Source organism: Pinus tabuliformis, chromosome 9 (genome assembly GCF_031772625.1).
Source record: "Pinus tabuliformis cultivar Carrire ecotype Pingquan chromosome 9, CPIR1, whole genome shotgun sequence".
Lineage (NCBI taxonomy): Eukaryota > Viridiplantae > Streptophyta > Pinopsida > Pinales > Pinaceae > Pinus > Pinus tabuliformis.
In genome coordinates this window covers 1843563638-1843581661 of record NC_142307.1, presented here as the reverse complement: position 1 = coordinate 1843581661, position 18024 = coordinate 1843563638, and positions in this window count along the sequence as shown.

The following is an 18024-nucleotide window of genomic DNA, read 5'->3' as shown; positions in this document are numbered from 1 at the left end:
ATGCAGTGGGAGTTGTAAACAGGTACATGAACAATCCAAGAAAAGAACATTGGATGGCGGTGAAGTGGATTTACAGGTATTTGAGAAGTACCTCAAATCAAGCATTATGCTTTGGTCGTTCAAACATTTCTCTACAGGGATATGTTGATGCAGATATGGTGGGTGATAGAGATAACAGGAGGAGCACAATAGGGTATATGTTTACTGTAGGTGGAACAACTGTCAATTAGGTCTCAAAACTGCAAAGTGTTGTTGCACTCTCAACAACAGAAGCAGAGTATGTTGCTGCTATAGAGGCTAGTAAAGAAATGATTTGGTTACAAAGGTTTCTGGATGAATTGGATAAGAAGCAGGAGTTGGGTGGGTTATACAGTGACAACCAGAGTGCCATACATCTTGTGAAGAACTCTGCATTTCATTCCAAGACTAAACATATACAGCTCAAGTACCATTTCATATGGTCAGCATTGGAAGATGGACAGTTGAAGCTGGAAAAGATACACACTAGCCAGAATCCTGCAAATATGTTAACAAAAGTTGTAACCAAGGAGAAACTGAGAATCTGCCCAGTTTCAATTGGTCTTCAAGTATGATGAAGAAGATGAGAAACAACCAAATCCAAAGTGGAGTCATTTTCCAACAAATGAAGCAGCAGTGAAGTTGTTATAATCAGTCTCCAAGTGGGAGATTATTGGGTGTGGATCCTAATTATCTTCTGTATTCAAAGGTATCGCCGGATTGGACCCTAGTTCATAATGTGGTAGCAACGCCACCCGTAAAATATTCGTTGCAGGGGGGGTCTAGGGGGGGTGGTTGCGACTTTTGGGAGCCCCCCGCCACCCTTGGCGGGGGGATCGGAGGCAACACCCCCAAAGCTAAAAATAGATGTAAATTTTCCTTGTAAAATGTTGTAATTTTGTAGTCAATATGGGTCGTTCATTAGGCGAATATCTGACGGTAGAAGTTATGTTTAATTTAGTGTTTTTTGCCCTAGAAGGCAACCCCTCGCTATATATGAGGGAATTTTATTGCATCTATGCAGATCTGTATTCTGAGTGAGGAAGAGAGAGGAGATTGAGAGGGAAGATGAAATTACAACGGATCTACTGTAGGTTGTATCTCTTCAATTTGCTGGATAATATAAAAGGAAGGACTGGTTGTTTCTCCATGGATGTAGCTCAAACTGGGTGAACCACATATATCTGTGTTTCTCTTGTTTTATGCGTTTTAAGTGTTTATATTTCTGCAATATTTTATGTGTTCCATTGCTATGTAATATATAATTTTTTAACAAGTATGTCATGGCAGTTTGATGTATTTCATTGCAACTATACCTAATTTAATATATGCATTGAGTTTGGTTTGAAGGTTCATGGAGACACCAAAGGAGACAAATTCTCAAACAACTAAAATAATAATAAGGTATGTTAATGGAACCAAGGAATATGACATTTTGTATACTTTAGCAAATGATTTTAGGCAGTTTGGATACACTGGCAGTGATTAGGAAGGAAGTATTGATGATAGAATGAGCACATCAACCTATGCATTTCATATGAGTTCGAAAGCCATTACATGGGCTTCCAAGAAACAATCAATAGTTTCATTGTCAAGAGCTGAAGTTGAATATGTCATAGCAATAGAGGCAACATGTCACGGAATTTGGATGAGAAGAATGTTGAAGGATTTATGACATAAACAAGAAAGAATGACAACAATTCAGCGATGGCATTGTCCAAGAATTCAGTTTTTTCACAAAATAAGTGAACACATTGACACAAAGTATCATTTCATTAAAGAACTTATCAAAAATGGGGAAATCATTTTGCAACATTGCAAGTCGCAAGAGCAATTTGCAACATTTTTACCAAGCCATTGGCAATGAAAGTTTTGTTCGTCTAAGCAATAGTTTGGGCATTGTGAATATAAATAGTTGTGATTAAGGAAGAGGTGCTGGAAATTAATTATAATTACCAAACTAAATGTACTAACAGCCCGGCAACCAATATTTCTGACCCTATAGGTTATTTAATAAGCTCTAAGTACATGTTATGGTACACTCATGCATCCATTGGAAAGCACGATGCACGCTACATATCCATGAGAGCAATACATATCCATAGACTTTCTGGAAACTCGATCACTCTACCTTTGGCAAGCTCCACTATTCAATGTAATTAATACAGATATTGGTTGGCATCACATACCTAAGCCTAGATTAGACATTCACTTAATGTATTTAATGTCTCATCCGCTCTAAGAATTTCAAATTCAGCATTCCCGCTTGAAATTTTAATTAGAAATTTTAATTTATATGATTGCTCAGCGAATGTTTTTCACAACTTTCACGTTCAATGGGAAGATAATTGCATGGTGAGCTCCACTGTTGTTTTTTTCAACCTGCTATAATCTCTGCTCATGCATCAATTTTTAGGCGTGGTAGTTTTCATTTTACATTTCAAGAACCAGTGAATCTAGGGATTCATGACAGAACCAGCGAATCCGGGGATTCATGATAGTTTGAAGTCAGAGCAAAGGCATAGTATCGCAAGTTGTGGAGAAGAACATAATTTGCAGAATGTAGGGTCAGCGCGAATATGAAAATTGGGGTAAACAATTATTTTATTACTTATTCCATACAAATAGTCATCATGTATCTAATATAATTCAACATTGGTGAAGGCTCTTCAGCAGCATGGCTACGTCGGAAACATGTGGGCACACCGTCGATGTCCCGGAGAAAAAATTTAATTTGCTCTTCTCTTGTCGGTTGGCAGGTCGGAGGGGGGCACGCTACTAAGATGTTCACGTCGGTTGCCGCGACGTCCAGCTTAAGGATCTCCGCATTCATGGCGTTGGGGCCTCAGGACGAAAGTGAAGTGAAAAGCATCGATGGACTTGAGGTCTTGTATATGGTTCCTGCAAAATGAATGCCTTCATGAGGATTGGCAGCGCCTATTTTTTTAATTTATGATGTTTACCTCTGCCTAGCCACCCGCAGACATTATTTGGGGAGGTGGTCAGCCTACTTGAAAAGATATATTATATATGAAAAGGAATAACATAAACATTTTGGTGTGCGAAATGAGATCCATGTATACATGCAATGTACAATGCCTAAGTAGACATTGAACAATTCAAACCTCCATTGAACAATGTTTTATGGTATAAGTATTGAAGTACTTTGTTGTTGTTCGATAATGGAAAATTTTATTTTAATTTTTTTAAACATTTTTTATTGGTTTGTAAAAATTTCCAATCCATGCTTTTAAAGTTGAATATAATTAAGCTAATTTAATAAAATAAAATAAAAATGTATAATTTAAAAGAAATAATATGCATATGGTAATTAAATTGTTAATGAGTTGAATTTTTTTATTTATTTGTTTTACTACAAAATAAATTTATGAGTTATTGACTTCCAAAATTTTAGATATAATACATATAAGGCATCATTCATAGTATTTCACTTTTTGAATGCGAATCTTCAACTCAACTTATTTCTTAATGAAGCTTTGTAGCTTACTTTTCTTTTTTAATTGAGTATTTACGGAGTTCATAAATGTTGTTATTTGTCATAAAGACATTGCAATGATGTAAAAAAAATTATGATTAAAAGTGAGGTTTCCGAATTCTACATACAAATAGGAAGATCCATGAGTAGACTTGCATTCCCAATCTATAGGAACTAGATCACAATCTTAATATAATAGAAATAACCTAACACAAAAGTACTTGACTTTATATTCTTCTCATGTGTTTTTATTGAAATTCTACATACAAATAGGAAGATGCATGAGTAGACTTGGCTTCCCAATAATAGGCACTAGATCACAATCTTAAGATAATAACAATAACCTAACACAAAATTACTTGATTTTGTATTCTTCTCATGGCTTTTTATTGAAATTTATGCACAAGTGTCATAGTGTTTCTCTTTGGTTGTATTCTTGTTGTGTAACAGGTTCTAAAAAACAAAGGAAAAATAATGAAATGTCTAAAAAGTGAAGATGGTTTTATAGCCTTCCTCTATAATGAATTGTTATAAGAATTAAGAATTAAATATGAACCTTCAAAAATCATGGTTTGACATTGTTGCACAAATGTTTCTAAGGATCTTCATCTATTTATTCAATCAAAACTAAGAAAAAAATATGGAAATAAGGCTATTAAGGGAGGTCCACATTTTTAGAAAATTATGGTTTTACATTCTTCCTTTGCAACAAATTGTTACAAGATTTAAGAACAAAAAATGGTCATTAGAATATTTTCAATTATTGCCGAGGTGTTGTTAGGCATTTTGATATCTCTCTCTATCAAAATTGACAAAGCAATGTCAAAATCAAGGACATTAAAGGAGGGCCATCATTTTAGAAATTTTGAAAAAAGGGACATGAAGGCATTGAAGCATCTAACACGTGAAGAAACTAAATCTAAAAAACTACCTTTAGAGTGAAAAATAATGAGTGGAAAATAAGTTATTCATACTCCTTACATATAAGTTAAAAAATTAAATTTTAGTTATTTTCTTACCATTTTTTTAAAATATTTTTAATACTTTTTGGGGGGTTATATTAGTTATTTTTTGCAATATAGTTTTCATTTGATTATTTTAGTTGTGTTTGACTTGTAAGAAGCTTTCACATGGACATAATTTTTTATTAATAATGATATCAAGATATTTTTTTTTGTTGATAATACATATATTTAGAAGAAAAAGTAATGACATTCACTACTAACACAAAAACAATTGACTCTCTAAACCAGCTATCTTATCTAAAATAACTATCTTATGCATGATTAAATCATATAGGGCAATGAAAAATCTATTTACTAATTATTCTTTGATCACAATAGTATGTAAATACATGACAAATATTTGATTCCATTGTTTAAAAGGAACATTTAATATATGATTGTTATTTGGTCTCTATACAAATAGTTAAAATAAAAGGTAATGGCATTCACTATTAACACAAAAACAATTGACTCTCTGAACTAACTATATTATCTAAATTAATTATCTTATGCAGGATAAGATAACATAAGGTTATGAAAAATCTATATATAAATTATTCTTTAATAACATCATGTTTATAAATAACAGATATTTAATTTCAATATTTAAAAGGTATTTAATACACAAATCTTATTGGAAAATGAGACCATGAAGGACAATATATGATATATCAAATTCATCAAACAAATAAAATTTCAATACCATGTATTTTAAGTCTATATTGTGTTAATCTTAGAAATAATTTTTTAATGTAGAAGTTTCAAAAAAAATGTAAAAGTTCAAAATTGGCAACTTTTTAGAAGCATAAAATAAAAATTTAAGTCTTTATAAATACATAAACATAATGATCTAATATTTAATATTATTATTGTGCCTACAACAATTAAGTGACTTGAGGGTTAGAGTCATAGTCATTCTGTGCTTGTTGCATAGATATGTTTAGCATTGCTTGAATAAGAAAAAACATATTAATTTCTAATAGTATATTTGTAGAACAATTTAACAAACAAGGAAATAAATTCATGTCTCCATGAAAGTAACTATATAAATTTATATAAAGTGCTTATGAAGTTCTTAAAAGAAAACAATGTAAATATCTTTAGAATTTGAAACACAAAATGCAATTTTCATATTTAGGAAAGGGAAAAATGATAATGATACTAGAGATGTGGATTTGAAAATGATAAGGCTAGATACTCGGACTATGGTAGTGGAACTAATAGAAATGTCAATCAATAATCATATGACTATCGTTGAACTACGTCCAGTGTGCCCAACTGCATCTAACATATGTGTGCTTAATGGATGTATGCCCAACGAGTGCATCTCACTATTATGCTTAGTGGAAATTAAAATACTGCAAACCATTTTTTAAATTCATCTACTGATATCATCGGCCATCTAGAGCAGATAAATACCTTCGAAACAAATAAGACATGACTCCAATATTGAGTAGATATGTACCTCCACAAGGAATATACATCATATCTTGGAAGGAAGTACCATTAAGAACAAACTGTGACTTCCTAGATGATTCGTTAACGACCACAATAGTGACTCTCCATTCCAAACACAGAGGATTTCCAATGCATTTTACGATAGTTAATTTGCTCATGCTCTTAAAGTTGGAAAACAATGGAAATCATAGTTTTTCATCTCACTGTTCAAGAAATGTTGAATGTTAATAGAGATTTAAAAATTCACCATGAAAAATCTAAAATCCATTCATAAAATGGTCTTTCTAATGCAAACCTACATTGGCTTGACATTGATCATGAAAACCGAGACTAAATTAAAGGTATTATGCGTTGGAAAGAACCTTTTTTAACTGTGGAGGAAATGCATTTCTTTTTTCTCAAGTTCACTTTTCTTCTTCTTCTTTTTTAAGTAAATTTCATCTTGACATCACAAGTTTTCATTTATTTCTTATGTTTTCTAGGTCTGAGATGCAATAGATATTGAACATTGAGGTCCTTGTGGGTCCCTTACTGAAGAAGTTGGTAGAGCTACATAAAAAATTATAGGAAAGGATTTGACACTTCCAATGATAATTATGAGACTTATGTATGAGAAAATTAATTGTTTCTGGTAAATCATTTGAGAAGTAAAAATAATTTTTGTATGCTTAAAATCATTATGGCTATTCTCTAGAAAAAGATAGTTTATATTGATAGAAACTAGCACTATGTTCTAGATTGTTTCTTGTCACACAATATGTCTAATCAAATCCACAAAAAATCATAGAACCATACATTTTAAAAACATCCCTTTGCACCACAGAGGAAATTTAGTAGTGGTTTCCTTTTTCGACGATTGTTAGAATGGCTCTAATTTCCACCGCCACCTCTTATAGCAATGACGAATGTAAAGCTAGGGAATATTAAGAATTTTGTTGTATGAATGGTATAATATTATTCTACATACCAATACTTATATATATTTACAATGCGTATAACTAAACTACATATGAGTTACTTTAACAATATTCCACTTCAACCATGGTGATTTTAATTTTAAAATATATGATGATTGTTAAGACAATTTACATGAGTAGGATTGGCAATATCTAGCATGGCATGAGCACCTCCATTTGTGAGTGGAGAATCCTACTCACTAAGGATATAACTCAGGGTAGATGCCTAGCCTATACAATATCTAGCATAATAATAAAACTATATGGCTAAATGATCCCAACCTAAATAATGCACCATGTAGAAGGATGGAGGGTTGTTGGAGACAAATAACTTTCATTTCTACCACAAATCATTGAGGGATATCATCACATGAAGGAGATGTGGCTTAGTGTTAGAGCATGGAATGAGATAATTATGAACTTCTATAGTAGAATCATCAATGATTCCCCTCACAAAAGGTATGCACGTTGGGAAATTTTTTGGTGTTAGTTGTGTTTTGTATCCATAGTATATTATAATTTCTACACGGGAAACAAATTACATAGATAAAGTCCCTCTATTTAAAATTGGATTGAAGGAAGTTATATCCATGTCCTAATCATTTGATCTTAGACATAGTTTTGAAGTGAGTTTTCAAGGGATATCTAGTGAATAGTAGCTTGAGGGAATCTATTAGGCTTCCATTGCTAGCTTGAGGGAGGATATACGATATCTTGTATTTTCCATGTACTTATCAATGCTGCCTTATATAGATAAGAATAACCTCATTATTTTATCATGATAGCATAACCTTGGTTGATAACATATACTGGAGGGAAGGGAGGGGTAAGGAAAGGTGGAGATAGAGAGAGGAGAGATATAGCTATAGAATCTTTGTTTATAAATACTCAAAAATTTAAGCATTTATATAGATTAGAAAATATTATTGCAACATAATGTTACTAGATAGAAGTACTCAATTGAGCCTTTGATGTAAAAAAATCGAGGAACAAATGTATAGACTAATGCAAAATGTAGAAGAAGCCCCAATGCAAAGGTGTACATGGAAAATTTAATCCCAAAGGAAGTAAAATATGCAAATAATAATAGATATTTGGCCTCAATACAAATAGTTAGAAGATAAGGTAATGTCATCCACTATTAACACAAAAACAATTGAATCTCTAAACTAACTATATTATCTAAACTAATTATCTTATGCATGGTTAGATATTATAAGGTGATGAAAAATATATATATCAATTATTCTTTAATAACATCATGATGAGTAATAAAAAATATTCAATTTCAATATTTAAAAGGAATATTTAATATACAAATGTTATTTGAAAACGATACCATGAAGGAAAATATATGATTTATCAAATTCATCAAACAAATAAAATTTTAATACCATATATTTTAAGTCCATAGGTATGCCAATCTTAGAAATATTTTTTAATGTCTAAGTTTAAAAAAATGATGTAAAAGCTCAAAATTTTGGTTGACTTGCAACCTTTTAAAAGCATAACATAAAAATTTCAAGTCTTTATAAATACATAAACATAATGAACTATTATTATTATTACTTGTTGGGTTGTGTTATATTCTTTCCACGACTAGCCCCAGTATTAGGTGGGAAAACCTACCTATGGTTTTGTGCATGGATTTCGCACATGGTTTTGGGCGCAATGGTTTTCGGTCCATGGTATTCGGTATTTTTGGTTTAGGGAACTACAGTTATGTTATAATCTAGGGTTAATGGATTGGGGTTTATGGATGCTTCGGCATGTATATATATGTATTGTAACATTGAAAGGAACATAATGAAAAATCAATCTTGTAGGCCTGGTTTTGGGATCCAGGGGAAAATATTTATATATGTGTTTTATGTGTTATGATCTCGCCATTGTTTATTTTCTATTTTTTAGATTTCGTATGCAAGTAATTTCTGTATAGGGTTAAAACCTACATTTGGTATCAGAGTTTTTTTTACTTCAAGGGGACAACTTTGCTGCTGAGGGGTTTTGCTGGGGCCGGTGGTAGACCTTGTTCAGTGGGAGATCTATGAGATCGATTTTGGTGGTGAAAGAAGATGGAAATCAATGGAAAGATAGAGATCAATAAATTTAATGTTCATAGTTTTGAGTTGTGGAAACTCAAGATGGAGAATCTGTTGGTGGATAAAGATTAATAGATCATGGTAGATCCAGGTACTAAACCAAGGGGAGTGTCCGATGAAAAATGGAAGAAGTTGGATCGAAAGGAAAAAAGCACAATATGATTTTGTGTCTTAGATTGAGTATTGTTGAATGTATCAGGGGAAGCTAAGGCAAAGGCTTTGTGGGACAAGTTAGGGACTTTGTACCAATCCAAGTCTTTGGTGAATAAATTGTTCCTATGGAAAAAGTTGTATAACCTGAGGATGAAAGATGGAGACTCTGTGACAGAGCATCTAAACACATTTAATACTTTGGTAAGCCAATTATTATCTATTGATATTAAAATTTCAGATGAAGATAAGTGCATCAGTTTGTTGTGTTCTCTAACAGATTCGTGGGATATTCTAGTTGTTGCAATAGGTAGCAATGCAATTGCCTTGCATTTTGATGAAATAGTCTCATCCTTGCTAATGAAGGAGATGAGGTGGAAAAATATGGAGAGACAAAATGGTGATGCCTTTTATGTACGAGGATGGTCCCATAACAGAAACAAAAATAAGTCCTTGAGTGGGAGATCTAAATCTCTAGGAAAATATGTAAAGGTGTGCTGGAAATGCGAAAAGGAAGGGCACTACAAAAGGGACTGTAAATCTAAAGTTCCTGAGAAAGCAAAGGGATTTGATGATGCTCTTTCTGTAGAGGCAAAAACCACCTCAGATGAAGGTGGGGATGTGTACTTGGCTTCTTCTTCAAGTACACATATAGATCATGAGGCATGGTTGATTAACTCAGGTGCATCCTTTCACTTCACTCCCCATAGAGAGTGGTTCTGCGAGTATGAGAAATATGATGGTGGTGATGTCTTCTTGGGGGATGACAGGAAGTCTAGAATCATTGGTCGCGTAAAAGTCAAGTTGAAGTTGCAAGGTGGAAGGATTAGAACACTTCCATGTGTTCTGCATATTCCTGCATTAGAAAGAAATCTAGTTTCTGTAAGCAAGTTGGATAATGCAGGTGTAAAAAAAGTGTTCGAAAAAGATACCTGCAAGATGGTTCGGGGAGTAATGGTATTGATGTGGGGAGTTCAGATTGAAAATCTGTACAATCTGCAAGGTAGCACTTTTATTGATGGGTGCAATAGTTCTGTGGTTCCTGAAAGTGGAGCAGAAAATCTAGTGGTATCTGGAGAAAAGACCATGCTATGGCATCAAAGGCTTGTACATATTGGAGAGAAGGGCCTTCGAATACTCGATGGTAAAGGTATGGTAGAAGGTATGACTAATAGCTCTATAGGTTTTAGTTTCTGTGAAAATTGTGTATATGGAAAGCAGAATTGAGTGAGTTTCCCCTCTAGTGGTAAGAGGGTGAAACAGATATTAGAGCTTGTGCACAGTGATGTGTTTGGACCTGTGTTAGTTCCATCACTGGGTAAGTCTATGTACTATGTATCATTTATAGATGACTTCTCAAGGAATACATGGATATATTTCCTCAAGAATAAATCTAAAGTCTTTGACAGGTTTAAAGAATTTAAGGCTCTAGCGAAAAACCAAACAGAAAAGAAGATAAAGGTGTTGAGGATAGATAACGGTGGAGAGTTTTGCAAGAAGGAATTTGAAGAGTTATGTAAGAAGTGTGGTATAGAACGGCAGAATACTACTCCATACACACCTGAGAAAAATGGAGTTGCAGAAAGAATGAACAAGATGTTGATGGAAAAGGAAAGAAGCATGCTCAGTGGTGTCGGGTTAGGACAAGAATTCTGGGCAGAGCCGGTGGAGACTACATGTCACCTGGTCAATAGATCACCTTCATCAGCGTTGGAGGATAAGACTCCACATGAGGTATGGACTGGTAAGAAACCCTCTCTTTCACATCTGAGGGTATTTGGATGTGATGCATATGTACATGTTCCAAAGGAGAAAAGAACAAAGTTGGAAAGTAAATCTGAAAAGTGCATCTTTATTAGGTATAAGGATGGTATAAAAGGTTATAAGCTTTAGAACCCAGTAACAAGGAAGGTTGTGTACAATCGAGATGTGGTGTTTAGAGAGTTGAAAGATGATATTTAACATGAAGTCCCATCAAAGGAACTTGAGAAGATAGAGTTAGACCTAAAGGAGGAAGAATCATACTCTACAGTAGAAGAGGAATTAGAAGATGAAGAGCCACAAACTTTGGTTGTGAGAAGATCAGTTCGAGAAAGAAGGCAGCCAGAAAGGTATAGTCCATCTGCTTTCTGTTCAAATTTTTTTTTATCTATTACTAATGATGATCCCAGAACTGTGAAGGAAGTAGTAGATTCAGAGGATGGAAAACTTTGGAAGGAGGCCATGGTTGATGAAATGGAATCTTTGCACAAAAATGAGGCTTGGGATCTGGTGGAGTTGTCAACTGGAAGGAAACCCATTGGTAGCAAATGGGTGTTCAAGAAGAAGACGAATGCAAAAGGAAAGGTGGAGAAATTCAAAGCTCGATTAGTAGCAAAATGTTATTCCCGGGTGCCAAGAATTGATTTTGGTGATATTATTTTCTCTAATTTCCAAGGTAGCTTCTATTAGATTACTTTTATCTGTTGCTCCTGCTTTTGATTTTGAGGTAGAACAGATGGATGTGAAGACAACATTTATTCACGGGGATCTGGAAGAAGAGATCTACATGAAGCAACCTGAAGGCTTTGCGGTGAAGGGTAAGAAAGAACTAGTATGCAAGTTAAAAAAGTCTCTGTATGGGTTAAAACAGTCACCAAGGATGTGGTATCAGAAATTTGATACATTTATATGGGGACTTGGCTTCACCAGAAGAAAAGAAGATCATTGTGTGTATTTTAAATTAATTGGTGACCGTGTTATTTATCTAGTCTTGTATGTGGATGATATGTTGTTGGTTGGAAATGACAAAGAAATTATCTAGGATTTGAAGATCCAATTGTCCTCCAAATTCAAGATGAAAGATATTGGTGCTGCAAACTATATTTTGGGCATGGAAATTAAGCGAGATCAAGCAAAGAGGAAGCTCTGGTTAAACCAGAGGAAGTATGTCGAGACAATACTGCAGAGGTTTAATATGCAGGAGAGTAAACTAGTGAAGGTTCTTATTCCTGTAGGTGTAAATTTATCCACTGAACAGTGTCCTAAGACACAAGAAGAGGAAGAGGACATGTCTCGTGTTCCATATGCAAGTGAAGTTGGAAGTCTGATGCATGCAATTGTATGTACTAGACCAGAAATTGCACATGTAGTGGGAGTATTGAGAAGGTTTATGTCAAAACCAGGGAAGGAGCATTGGACAGCAGTGAAGCTTGTTTTCAGGTATTTGCGTGGCACTAGTGATTATGGTTTGTGCTACCAAGGAAGACCAGGATTGGACAAAGTTTTGGATATCCGTGGCTTTGTTGATGCAGACTGGGTTGGATTTCTAGATCAGAGAAGATCTATAGGTGGGTATGTGTTTAACCTATTTGGAGGTGCAGTCAATTGGATGAGTAAGAGACAATCTGTAGTGGCACTGTCAACTACAGAGGCAGAATACGTGGCAACCACTCATGCAAGCAAAGAAGCAGTTTGGTTGCAAAGATTGTGTTCAAGTATGGAGTTAGTACAGCAAGATATATGGATAGAATGTGACAGCCAAAGTGCAATTTTTTTGGCAAAGAACCCTACTTATCATTGAAAGACAAAGCACATTGATGTTCAGTTTCACTTTGTGAGGGATATGATAGAAGACAAAACGGTGTTTCTAGTAAAGGTGGACACTTTGAAGAATATTGCAGATGCATTGACAAAATTTGTGAGCTCTGAGAAGTTCTCTTGGTGTAGACAAACAATGGGCGTTGCAGGGCTGGATCAATGACTAAGCTCTCTTGTGGCCCCCTGTGGAAAGGAAACAAAAAGTGGGAGAATGTTGGGTTGTGTTATATTCTTTCCACGACTAGCCCCAGTATTAGTGGGAAAACCTACCTATGTTTTTGTGCATGGGTTTTGCACATGGTTTTAGGTGCGATGGTTTTCGGTCCATGGTATTTTGTAGACTCGGTCAAGGGAACTACAATTATGTTCTAATACAGGATTAATGGATTGGGGTTTATGGATGCTTAGCCATGTATATATATGTATTGTAACATTGAAAGGAACATAATGAAAAATAAATCTGGTAGTCTCGTTTTTGGATCTAGGGGAAAATATTTGTGTATATTTGTTTTATGTGGTATGCTCTCGCCATTTTTTATTTTCTGTTTTTTAGAATTCATATGCAAGTAATTTCTATACGAGGTTAAAACCTACATTATTATTATTATTATTATTGTGCCTACAATAATTAAGTGACTTGAGGGTTAGAGTCATAGTCATTTTATACTTGTTGCATAGAATTTTTAGTATTGCTCAATTAAGAAAAAACATATTGATTTCTAATTGTATATTTGTAGAACAATGTAACAAACAAGGAAATAAAGTCATGTCTTCATGAAAGTAACTATAGAAAATTTATATAAAGTGCTTATGAAATTCTTAAAATAAAACAATGAAAATGTCTTTAGCATTTGAAACATAAAATGCAATTTTTCATATTTAGGAAAGGAGAAAGGTATATTGATACTAGAGATATGGGGTTGAAGGGGATAAGATTAGAGAATTGGGCTATGGTAGTGGAACTAACAGAAATGTTAATAAACAATCACATGACATAATAATATTTTTTGCACAAGCTTTTAAATAACATGAACATCTCACCCCCTAAGCATACACACCCTCTCTTCATATCTATCTAGAGGGAGGGAGTGTGTATGTGTAGTGGGTGAGATAGAAAGACAAACAAGGAGAGATGGAGAGATATAGATGGATGGGGGAGAGAGAGAAGAATAAAGGGACAAAGAGAGGGGGGGAGGTTGAGATAGATAGATATGGAAAGAGATAGAGCATGTGTGGTGAGATAGAGAGACAAAAAAGGAGAGATGGAAGGAAATATAAATGTAGATCTTCCGTATTTGTGCATATTTTCCTTATATGTGCATATATGTAAGTTGCACATATACAATATATTTGCATATATAGAGGATGTGCATATATGGAAGATATGCATGTATACAAAAGTTATGCATATGCGGAAGTTGTTCATATATGGATGTCGTCGTATATGCATATTATGAAAGTTATGCACTGCTTCTATATATGCGTAGCTTTCAGATATGTGCATATACAAAATTTGTGCATATACAAAAGTTGCGCATATATGGACATTGTGTAGAACTTCAACCTTTGTATAGGCGCAACTTTTGTATATACGCAACTTTTATATATGCGCATATATTTTGTATATGCACAACTTTTGTATATAAACATATCTTCTATATGTGCATAATTTTTATATATACACATATACGAAAGTAGTGCATACACAGAAGATATGTGATACAAAATATTTTCATATATAGAAGTTGTGTGATTTTCATATATTCACATCTTTCGTATATGTGCATCTTCCATATATGTGCACATTTAGAAGTTGCATACACGATAGATGTGCATATGAAAAAAATGCGTATATACGGAAGATATGTCCGTATATAAAAGTTACGCATATACGGAAGTTGTGCATATATGGAGGTTGTTGTGTATGCATATTACAAAAGTTTCACACTACTTCTATATATGCGTAACTTTTGTATATGTGCATATATGGAAGTTGCGCATATATGGAAGATATAGGCATATACGAAAGTTACACATATACAGAAGATATGTGCATATATAGAAGTTGTGCATATATGAAAGATATGTGCATATATAAAAGTTGTGCATAAACGGAAGATATGCGCATATACGGAAGATGTGCAGAACTTCTGCCTCTGTATAAGTGCAAATTTCATATATGTGCAAATGGATATGCGCATATAGAGAAGTTGCACATAATATAAAATTTACACATATACGAAGACTGCACATATACAGTAGCTGAAGTTGCACATAAATTATGTATATGCACATCTCCCATATATGCAAAGCTACTGTATATATGCATCTACTTCCGTATATGCACATCTTCCATAAATGTGCATGTATTTTGTATATGCACAAATTCCATATATGTGCATGTATTTCATATATGTGCATATCTTTTGTATATGTGCATATCTGGAAGTTGCACATATACGAAAAATATGCACATATGCATAAGTTATGTATATGTCTCAAACGACACAACAGAACTCTAATGAACTCTAGTGAACTTGCCTCTTTACTCAAACACTCAACTATTCATAGAAAAAGAGTCAGACATCACATAGAATAAGGAAAATGAATTATTCTTAGCAAAGAGCTTCAAAGAAGATCTTTAAGACCGACAGGTGTATGCCAATGTCCATAGATTAGGGTTACACAAGATTGCATGCAGATACCTGTTTTCCCATGTCCATACATCACCAGCTAGATACTGTCGCAGATCTGGACATGGGTGAGGCTATTTTTGAGTATCATCTGAGAGGCCATTGTTTCATCTCCCTTCTGTATATGTCCATATATTTCATATATGTGCATCTACCATATATGCACATTTAGTCTATATGTGTAACTTCTAGATATGCGAATATACAAAAGATATGCACATATACGGAAGAAGCGCATATATAGAAGATATTCACATATACGGAAGTTGTGCATATATAAAAGACATGCACATATACAGAAGTAGATGCATATATAAATAAGTTGTGCATATATGGTAGATGTGCATATACATAATTTATGTGCAACATCAACTACTATGTATGCACAGTCTTCGTATATGTGTAATTTTTATATTATGCACAACTTCTATATATGCACATATCTGTTTGCACATATACGAAATTTGCACCTATATAGAGGTTGAAGCTCTGCCCAAATTCCGTATATGCGCATATCTTCCGTATATGTACATATCTTCTATATATGCGTATATCTTTTACATATGTGTAGGTTTCGTATATGCCCATATCTTCCCTATACGCACAACTTCCATATATGCACATTTACAGAAGTTACACATATACAAAAGTAGTGTGCAACTTTCATAATATGCATATACGACAACCTTTGTATATTCACAACTTATGTATATGCGTAACTTTTGTATATGCATATCGTACGTATATATGCATCTTCTATATATGCACATCTATCGTATATGTGCAACTGTTATATATGTGCATATATGGAAGATTTTCACATACAAAAGTTACGCATATATGAAAGTCACACAACTTATATATATGTGCATATTTTATATCACATATCTTTCGTATGTGTGCAACTTTCATATATGCGTATATACAAAATATATGCACATATACAAAAATTGTGCATATACAAAAGATATGAGTCTATATAGAATTTGCACATATATGAAAGTTGCGCCTATACAAAGGCTGAAGTTCTGCACAACTTCTGTATATGCGCATATCTTACATATATGCACATATCTTCTGTACATGTGCAACTTTTTTATATGCGCATATAAAAAAGCTACACATACATATAAGCAGCGCGTAACTTGCATAATATGCATATACGTCAACCTCCATATATGCACAACTTTTGTATATGCACAATTTTTACATATGTGCATATCTTACGTATATGTGCATCCTTTGTATATGAAAATATACTATATATGTGCAACTTCCATATATGCGTATATGCATAAAATATGCACAAATATGAAACATATAGGCATATACAAAAGTTACGAATATACGAAAGGTATACATATACAAAGTCACACCACTTATGTATATGCACATATTTTGTATCACATATCTTCTGTAGATGCTCGTATCTTCCGTATCTGTGCAACTTTCATATATGTGTATATATATAGGTTGTGCACATACGAAATATATGAACATATATGGAAGATATGTTCATATACAGAAGTTGTGCACATAGGGAAGATATGCATATATATGAAAGTTTCACCTATACAAATGTTGAAGTTTTGTGTAGCTTCTATATATGTGCATATCTTCTGTATATGCACAACTTCCGTGTATGCACATATCTTTCGTATATACACATTTTTTGTATATGCGCATATCTTTTATATATGCGCAACTTCCATATATGTGCAACTTTTGTATATGCACATATACAAAAGTTATGCATATACAGAAGCAGTGCACAAATTTCATAAATTCATATACAACAACTTCCATATATGCACAATTTTTGTATATGCGTAACTTTTGTGTACGTACATGTCGTCTATATATGCATATTGTAATAGCCCTGGTGAAAATTTCATGTAATAAAAGTTAAAAACAATGACCACGGTCGATGAGACACTTATTCTAAGCTGAATGTTGGGAAAGACATCCTAGAGGGTGTTCATTGGGTTTTTTATGGCAAAGGCAATGGCTAAGTCTTTGGAAAGGAAAAATGTCATTTTTGGAACATTTATTTATGAAAATAATGGAAATTAGGAGAAAAAGGAGGTAAAATGTCACAGGTTGCATGTGAGTAGGAAAATGAAGGAAAATAATGGAAAATGAAGAAAATAAATGCCTCATTCATAAAACAAATTCTAAGGATCAGTTGGTAACCTTTTTCATTTCAGTGTTGGATCTCTCTTATTATTCTCTATCTCTCTCATGCTCTTGGATACTTAGAGTTTCCTTAGAGCACTCTTGGAGAGTATGGCATACTTGGATTCTTGGAGCAAGAAGGCAAAGGAAGAGAAGGAAAACATAAGGAGGCATCAACATCAACAGACAGGTCATATTTTCTTGCAGGTACTGAGTTGCATGTATGATTTATTCACTAGTTTTGGCATGCATGGCATATGCATGTGGATTTTTGGGTTGTGATTTGTTATTGGCATGGAGAATTTCCTGGATCAATAGTGGATTTCCTAGCCTTGCCATTTCGTGGATAGCCATGGTAGTTGTGGCTTACTTTAATTGTTTTGTTTTTGGTTG